This window comes from Sinohyriopsis cumingii, chromosome 8, assembly GCF_028554795.1.
Source record: "Sinohyriopsis cumingii isolate HCF-2022 chromosome 8, ASM2855479v2, whole genome shotgun sequence".
Taxonomy (NCBI): domain Eukaryota; kingdom Metazoa; phylum Mollusca; class Bivalvia; order Unionida; family Unionidae; genus Sinohyriopsis; species Sinohyriopsis cumingii.
In genome coordinates, this window is record NC_142968.1 from 123,838,575 (window position 1) to 123,848,571 (window position 9,997).

Consider the following 9,997-nt stretch of genomic DNA (forward strand, 5'->3'; position numbering starts at 1 on the left):
AGTCCACTGTTTGGTGGCAAATGTGACATCGTTTCTTTCCTGGACTAACGTGCGAACTGGCATTAATGGTACGTATAGCTTGTACGCAAATAGGGCACAATCTCAGGAATTGACAATCACTTTTCTATTGTGAACCTTGCGTCTTCAGATGGTATTTGGTAACAGGTAGGGTTGACAAACATTTGTTGACAAGCTCGACAATGCACTCATTTTCCTCCTTCATCAAGATATGGTTTAGAGAAAAAACGTCCTGGACATTTCGATCTGCAATGCTTGTGTTGCTCTCGATTGTTATACCCATAGTCACATTTCTCACAGTAATAACTGTCTTCCAGGAATGCGATAATAGTAGTAATGGCATCGAAATATTCGTCGTGATGATAGACGTGAATGTATTTTATATCTTTGAGATCTTTGCCTCGAAACAATGATTTTCCACACAGCTCCTGAGGGTGCACTTTTAAGATGCAGCGTGAAGCTATTGCGTCTTTTAATTTTTGCATTTCATGGATGCCGCAAAGTGTGTCCTTTGGTATGCCAGCTTGTTGTAACAGGAGTTCTGCTTCACTTCGTTGGCTCGGTTCGATTTTCGAATGATGTCCCAGGCTCTTTTCCATTACAGTGTCGTTCTTGTCGGCATAGGTTCGTCCCACCACGATAGCCCGGGATAAACACATCTTGTCCTGAGGGTTGTTAATTCGGACGAGGCCCGTTTTGATGCTGTGAAGGTCGTTCACCAATAACACCATTTGCGTCTAGTCCCTTGGGGAAGAGAAACGTGGGCAATATGCAGTGTCGCTTTTCCTTCGATGAAGTGAAACTTGTCGTTGGATTGCTGAACGTGTTGAATTTTGTCGATGACTTTGGAAGTGTCAGTTCTAATGGTCTGCTAAACTCGATCCAAACGGGTGACTTCAGACTGTTGTAATAAATGAAAAGTGTCAAGCAATCGTCTTCGTTGGCTCGACATTGCCATTTCAGTGTGGTTAACAAAGAATCCCACAAATCAGTGACGAACCCTTTGTTTCATCCAATGGTACGTCTGACTTGAAATCTTTGACTTTCACCGCGTACGTGTTGGTCGTTGTTCTACATTTTCTAGAGGAGCGTTTATCCGTCTCTCGAATGTGGTAGTATTTTTCATGTGACAGTTGTGGTGGTGGACTTTGGTTTGGCGTGGGCTTTCTCGATCTGGTCTCAGTCGTAGAAGGTGTGGAGTCAGTCTCACTCATGTCGTCTTCAAAATCGCTGGCATGGATTTTAGCCAAAACTTCAGCTCGTGTGCGAGGCGATATATCACGTCTCTGACTCTTATTTTCTTCATTTGTCCCTATAAAGCTGCCTTTATCCCTATCAAAATTCATTTCACCTACCTACCTGCCTACATGGATAGCATAGTGGTGTGATGGATAATATTGTTGTGGTGTAAGAGATAGTCATTTGTGAAATTTCATCTTCTTCGTTTACAATCTAAGCTAAAATATAACGTTTGGTGTGTGTGTGTGTGTGTGTGTGTGTGTGTGTGTGTGTGTAGGGGTAAGTGGGTGTTGGTCTTTGTTTGTCCCTATAAAGATCCCTCAAATTCATTTCACCTACCTACCTGTCTACATGGATAGCATAGTGGTGTGATGAATAATATTTTTATGGTGTAATGGATAGTCCTTTTGGTGAGATTTCATCTTCTTCGTTTACATTCAGAGTTAAACAACAAGACTTTGGGGATATTGTGTTTAGGGGGTGTTAAATGGTTAAATTAATATGATGGATAGTATTTCTGTGGCGTAAGGAATAGTCTATTTTGTGAGATTTCATCTTCATCCTTTACATTCTAAGCTAACACATAACGTTGGAGTGTGTGTGTGTGTGTGTGTGTGTGTGTGTGTGTGTGTGTTTACTGGTCTTTGTTTGTCCCTATAAAACTCCCGAGGTCCCTATCAAATTCAGTTCACCAACCTACCTACCTACAGTAGCGCGTATTAAGGTCGGCTACTTGCAACATTTTGACATTTTCCCCCTAGTGTCCAGCGTAGTGACGTCATTGAAGCGTGCAATTTTGAGGCTATAAATGTACCTTGGGTTTATCCATATGAATTTCCGCAGATTGTAGTTATTAATAGATACCGGGGTTTTTAAACAGGATCGTCACACAAGTTGAGGCTATAAATATATACTAGGTTAATTCGTTTTAGTCTAAACTATTGTAGCCTAATGTTCAGGAATATGTTTAGTCTCCGTTAAATTCTGGGACAATTTCATACCTTTTAGCGTTACTTTTAGCCACATCCATTTTGGCGTTGGTCTTTTTGTTGATCATAGCTATTTATAGCATCGTTACAACTATACAAATTTATGAACACCGCCAACATTATTTCAGGTCTAGGTAATGCTTTTTATATAAATCTCGGGTTTGTATTTGTATATGTCTGTCTCTGTCTCTTGTGTTTGGCCCTCTACAATATTTGTCCATAGACAGGCTCAATACAATTTCCTCATTGTCCTAGACAGGCCCATTCATGTTCAAGGTCCCCTTTCCCCTTGATAGTTCCATGTTCAATTCCCATTTTCCCTAGACTGACCCATTAATGTTAAATTTCCTTTTGTTCGTATAGTAGCCCACACATGTTAAATTTCCCCTTGTCCCTATAGTATGTTTTGTGTGATAGATTTATGTAGATAAATCTATGTTTATGTTTCTAACCATGTATCCAACCCTGTCTCTATGTGTATGTCTCTACTTGTCCCTTGTCCATAGAGTAGCGCATTTTCAGGTCAGCCACTTGCAATACTGTTCCTAGCTACTCCGCTCGAATGATTCGCCACTTGCAACATTACTCTCATTGTTTCCCCTCTCCAATTCCCCTTGTCCCTATACAGTGCCATCCACGTTCAATTTCTATCTAGTGCCCCAGATAGTCCCACCATGTTAAATTCCCATTGTCCCTTCCCTTGACAGTTTCAATCCCCTGTCGCTATTGTAAATTTCCCTTGTCTCTATACAGTCCCAATCCCTTGTCGCTATGTTAAATTTCTCTTGTCCCTAGACAGGCACACCCATGTTAAAGTCCCCTTGTCTGTAGACAGGCCGAATACATTGTCGCCATACATTCCTTATGTTAAACTCACACTGACCCTAAACAGTCCCAATCCCATGTCGCTATGTTCAATTCCCCTTGTCGCTATATAGGCCAAATACATTGTCGCTATACATTCCTTTTTGTTAAATTCCCATCATCCCTAGACAGGCCCACAATGACTAATTCTCCTTTGTCCCCAGAGTGCCGGGACCATCTCTGTAATGCTAATTTCCATTGCCCCTAGGGTGCCCCATATTGCTACCTACATTCTTTCTTTCTTTTTTAAATACGGAGCATTCATCCATTAAATTTCCAACTTTTTAGTAGTTAATATAATCAGGGAACGGTGGTAGATTTTGTTGTGGAGACACTCTTGTCATGTTACTGAGCTTATTTCCCAGAGTTGTTATATTTTATATGAAATGACGTGTAAAGGAGTATGGTCCATTATGAATGTACAAAACGTTTTAAATATTATCGTTATGGCAAGTAGTTTGTATTCCCAAACTTCTGTACTTGAAACAAACCAGGTTAAGTGGCATTGAATTTAAAGCTGACATGGAAACATTTGTCTTCGCGTAAGCCATGCAAATATAGAACCAAATATTGGAAAGATCTACGTCACCTTTTCTAACGTTAGACTGAACAATAGAAGAGGAAAATCGACAAATTTTCAGGTCTGAAGAACGTCAAAATGCCCTACACCTGCACTAACATGGAGTCCATACAAACGTATGTACATTCACGTTTGCAAATATATCTTTGAGGACATGTACACACACGCAAGCACACACACACGCACACACACACACACGCACACACACACACACACACACACACAAAGGGTGAAGAGCGGAGAATTTGTTCTAATCAGCTTTATGAAACAGTTGAATGATAAACAAAAATGACCTAGATAATGACTAATGTAAACAGACAGTTGATACTGCATTATTTAAAAGCACGTTGCTTTCAGGGTCAATTTTAAACTATTTTAAATCTGTGGGAATTAAAGGGAATAAGATATTCATCAAAATTATGTGACAAGGGAGATGAAGACATAAGAAAAACATAGCGCAAGAGAACAAGCATAAATCGTGACAGGAAAAATACAAGAAAGCATATTTATATAAACTTAAAAAGTCCAAAACAACAAGGATTCATAGAAAGCTTGAACTGCTATTTATTTTCATGTTCATTTATTGGCTAGCATGTTAGTTTTGCACTAACGAATTTCTGTTCTGATAGTGTAGGAAAAGTTTATATATATATATATATATATATATATATATATATATATATATATATATATATATATATATATATATACCTTGCGAGGTTCCTTTGGGTAATGTTAGTTATGACCCAATCAGCTATTTTCTCCCCTTAGGAACAACAAATATGTATACGTGTCTACAGATTACCAATCGATAACTGTAAAATAGAGTCCATTTTGTCAAGAAATATTTCATCTAAAACGACTGCAATCAATTTTATTTCCGTGTGCTATAGTTATCTCCAGGTTGTGTACTGAAATTAATTCACCACATGATCATCAAATGAATATCGCAAATATATTTTCATCTCTGATTTCAGTATTTTCATAAGATGTATATGACTCCTATTATTATTACATATTTTGATCATGTTTGTCGGAGTTCAAGGTTATGAATTCATACAAAAGTAAAATATAATCTACAAATGAATAAAAAAACAGTATATATTATTTGAAAATATCAAGGTAAGTAATATATATAACGTCTTTCGCACCCCATTAGTAAAGTAATATCTTATGGGACTTCTTGTTGTTGGTTGATTTCTATCATGCGCCTCTTCGATGCTTAGTTACCGTCATCCCAATATTCAGATTTTACGCAAAGACTGTCCCAAAATGCGATCAGAAAAAGACACAAGAGGAATGCAATATAAAGATGATATCAAAGGGACTCTGCGTGTTTTTTCAAAACGGTTTATAACTAAACCTATGTTTAATTTAGTAAGACAAAACATAGCATTTAAAGACGGTCGAACTTCGACGTATATAGGGCTTTACTAGCCTAAACAATGAGGTCGATTACGGCATAATGATCACATGACATCTAACGCGTGAAGGGCGTGAAAGTGGATCCTAATGCTTTCAGATAAATGTAGTTGATAAAAAAAGACTATGTACTTGCTATTGCCGATGGGATGAAGTGCTTTTAATGTGTAGTGATGTACTGTCCTTGATGTAAAACAGGTTTTGAAAGGAGTTCTAGACCACTGATTAAAGCAAGTAATTTTTTGTGTAATGAGATATTTGGGGTCATCTCAATGTTCTCGAATGAACATTTACGTTATCACATTTGCAAGCTAGCAGACAGACACTCAATTTAATATGTTAAAATTTCATCTAAACCGTGATATAAATACCATGAAAAAATGAAGTTATCATTCAAAGATAAGAAAATTTTAATTAAAATACCTTCAATGGTTTTAGAGTTACAGTCCTAATATAAAGAGTGAGTCAACTTCGTGCATGACTTTGACCTTGCTGACATGTCCAGGCTATTTATAGACATAATTGGTACAAACGAATGAGCTAGAGAATGAAAAATAGAAACAACCAGTTGAAATTGTATTATTTAACGACAAACTGCATTCAGGGTCAATTTTAAGCTATTTCAAATCTTTAGGTAGGTAATGGTTTCAGTTATGCAGAAAAAATATATTTTCAGGAGAGTGGAAGGCATAAGCAAAGAAATAACGCAAGAGAACAATTAAAACTCTCTGTAGGAAAAAATAATAATATAAAATTGAAAGGTCCAAAATAAACAAGAATCCGTGGAAACGTGAACTGCTATCGTATTATTTTATGGTCATTCCATCGAATACTTGTTAACTTTATTCCACCAAATTCTTTACTGAGAAACTTGGAAAGTTAGTATATATGCCTTAATGATAGACATCACTAGAAACTGTCATACTGCAGACATCGTATCGATATGACTTAAAAATCTGTAAAGTTACGATAAAAATCCAAGTCACACACACACACACACACACACTATATATATATATATATATATATATATATATATATATATATATATATATATATATATATATATATATATATATATATATATATTATTTCACCGTGTTATAGAAAGCTGAACAGAATTAAAGTTGTGTATTAAAATTAATTCATTAAATCGGAAACAAAATAAGATCGCGTTCGAAATTTATTTTGAACGATGATTTCAGTACTTTCATAGTTTGTATGTACATGATTCACATAATTATTTCATATTCTGATAATAATTGTCGGAGCTCATGGTTGTCAATTCAAACAAGGGGAATATGCAGTCAAGAAACGAATCAAAACAATAAATAGTATTTGAAAATATCAAGGTAAGTAAACTATCTACAGTAATCGTTATTTCAACAATATTTCCTATTTTTCTGACTACGTATACGTAGAATAGTACTTTACGCTTTCTGGTGGAATTCGATTTCCTTCATGCGCCTCATTTATTTTTAGCTACCATCACCGTAATATTCAGATTTACAAAAAGTGTCCCAGCACGCGATCAGAAGAATGACAATAAGAATGCAATTTACAACTGATATTAAATGTGCTCTTCTGCATCATTTTTAAAACATTTTTTTTTGCTATCGTTTTTTCTTTTTTTTTGAAATGGCCAAAAAAATTGAAATTAAACCTGTGTTCAATCTAATAAGTCTAAAAGTCGCATTTAAAGACGGCGAAACTTCAACGTGCTTTTTTCTTTCACGTGAATGACCGGATAAGCCACTATGATACTTTGTAAATGTGAACCCATTTCAGCCTTCATTAAGAAACCGCCATGATCTCTCATTGAGAAAATACCTTAAAAAGAGCCTGAAAACAATTGACATTTAATATAAATTAAGACGTTTACTAAAATTTCAAAACTACAACTTTAATTAAGAAAACCTCTAAACCTTTCGACAAACACCTCTTCATATATAATTTCAAACCCGCACTCTCCATGCATAAACAATCACAATTGGTCACCTTATATCGTCTTTATTTATAGGAAAGGGATTACTGTCAAAATTGCCCTAGACTCTATTTGACATTATTTTCTAAATTTTCCCCAACTCCCATAGTTTTATTTGGACCTGCTGTTAAAAGCTAACCTTTCGGGCTACGGTTGAAATAAACAAAGTATTAGATAACTCAGACTATGACCTAGATAGTGCCAATCTTCACAAGAAAAGGGTGCAATGTAAACACTTGCATACGTATTTCTCACCACACGAGAACAAACAAACAGACTTTGGCAAAAGTCACTGAAATTTTTAACACAACAATAGGGAAAATGGTACGGAAACCTGATCAATATACTTGTGTCTAGAGAGAAGGGAGTACGAATCCAAGTTCAGCATGGAAATCACCTCATAGGCTCTAATGAGGAGGAAGTACAAGCCCAGCAGGCAAGGGACAGCTGAATCAATACGTCTGAACTGAATAAGGATCAACCCAGAACAAAATTTTAATCACTTAATTTTTACTTTATTATTCTTGTACATAACTATACCTCGGGGGAGGGGGGGGGGGGGCACGGGATCATATAATGTAAATAAAATACATTTTAGGAAAAACGGTGTCGTCTCTCACTACAAACCAGCTTGTGCTGGGGCGGGTGTATGAGATGTCAACATAAAGTGATCACGTGATATCTAATGCGCAAAGGTGTGAGAGTGGATGGTGACGCATTCCGATTTAATGTATTTGATAACAAAAGACGTATGTACTGCTATCGCCGATGAGATGAAGTAGTTTTAGTACTTAGTAATGTACTGTACTTGATGTAAAACTTTTTTTTAAAGGAGTTTTAGTGCACTGGATAAAACAAATAATTTGTTGTATACTGCGATAATGCGGGTCATTTCAAAGTGTTCACAGTTGAAAGTTAACGTCATCACCTCACACTCACGCTCTCTCTCTCTCTCTCTCTCTCTCTCTCTCTCTCTCTCTCTCTCTCTCGTAAAATAAAAGGATGAGTCCCTTATCTGCTTATTTTTATGGTACAAGAACATGCTAATCCCGAATTCACCAATCGTTCACGTTTCATGTAAATAACTGAATGTGTATAAGAGTTGATTTTAGCATGAGAAAGTGATGATAATGATGATGTTCGTCCATCGGTGTCGTTGAGGACCATTCAGTGTCATTGATTCACTGGGTGTGGGTCCGCAGATTTCTGAACAGTCCGATCCAGGCCCGGAAGAGTCTGTTGCAGTGGCGACATGGATCTATAGGTTGCTGACTATGAGTTGCGGCTTTGCTGTTCCTGGATTTGCGCAGATCACGTTTCTCAGCTGCGTCCACCAGTCTGTAGCGGTTAAAGGCTGCCGCACCGGCATTGACTTGACTGCGCCAAGCAAATCGATCAGCAGCGACACTCTCCCAGCTGTCTGGATCAATGCTTAAGTTATTCAGCGAGGCCTTCAGGGTGTCCTTGTACCTCTTTTATTGACCACCGTGAGATCTCTTGTCTTGCTATAGTTCTTCATAGAAGACCATCTTAGGTAGGCGTTCTACCGGCATGCGGACAACATGGTCAGCCCATCGTAGTTGTGCCTTGCATAGCATGGTGTGGATGCTTGTCATGCCGGTCTGAGTGAGCACCTCTGTGTTTGGTACCTTGTCCTGCCGTCTGACTTTCAGTAGTTTTCTCAGGAAGCTTATATGGAAGTGGTTCATTCTTTTAACATGACGGCTATACACAGTACAGATCTCGCAAGAATAGAGGAGGGTGGAGAGAACAACCGCTGAGTAAACTTTGCGTTTGGTGGCAAGTTTGATGCCTCTCCTGTCCTAGATATTTGAGCAGATGCTGCCAAATGCTTCGCTGGCTTTGGCAATCCTGGTGTCGACCTCATCGTCTATGTGGCATGCTTTGAGAGGGTGATACCGAGGTATGTGAACCTGTCTACATGTTTGAGGTCTTGGCCATTGACAGTGATGGATGATTCTAAGTAATCTTCTCGAGGAGCTGGCTGATGAAGAATCTCGGTCTTGCTGTTAGAGATGGTGAGTCCGATGTTGGTGCACGCTGTAAAATAAAAAGGTCCATGCTCTGTTGAATGCCTTACTCCGTGCTGCAATTGAGTGCAGTCATCTGAAAACAGGAGTTCACGAATGTTCTCAAATTTGACTTTGGTTTTGGCTTGAAGCCTACTCAGGTTGAATAACTTCCTATCCGGACGGTATCGGAGACCTACTCCCATGAGCATGCTACAGCTTCTTGGTGCCACAGGTGAGAACTGAGCGCCATGTGGGGACCAAAGGTGGACTAGCTACGCCCAAGGAAGTACGCCTACCAGAGGTACTGCCCCTCCATGAGCACCCCTTACATCACAAAGTATAGCTTGACAAAGTAACATGACAAATTAACATAGACGAACACACAGGCATAGAAGGACAAAGTAAATTCCATTTACCACCAACTTAATGGCATGATATTATTAATATTTTGAACAGGTGGTAACCCCTTGACTCTTTCCACAAACAAATTAATTGCGTGCACACGAGCACAAATACTCACACACAAGCCGAGTCCTAGGACAACATATCTTTCAAAAAGTTGTTTGCTCAAGAATAACATTTCTGTACTAGAGTTTAGGTCGGCAGTCAAACTGTTAGTTTCTAGCTTGCTCTGAACAGAAATGGAGCAGCTGGCCGTCCATCTCACCCGTCTTGGACGATCCACATGAACATATTCAATAAACATATACACGTTTTATGTTTATAGGTAAATGAAATATGTATATGACGTTAAAAGTCCAGCAAATATACACTGGCAAGAATACTAAAGATAACCGCCAAAAGACGCACTGTCGCCTTCAGCTTTTCTCGGCCTCCCTATTCCAAATGTCGTTTTATCTCCATCGAA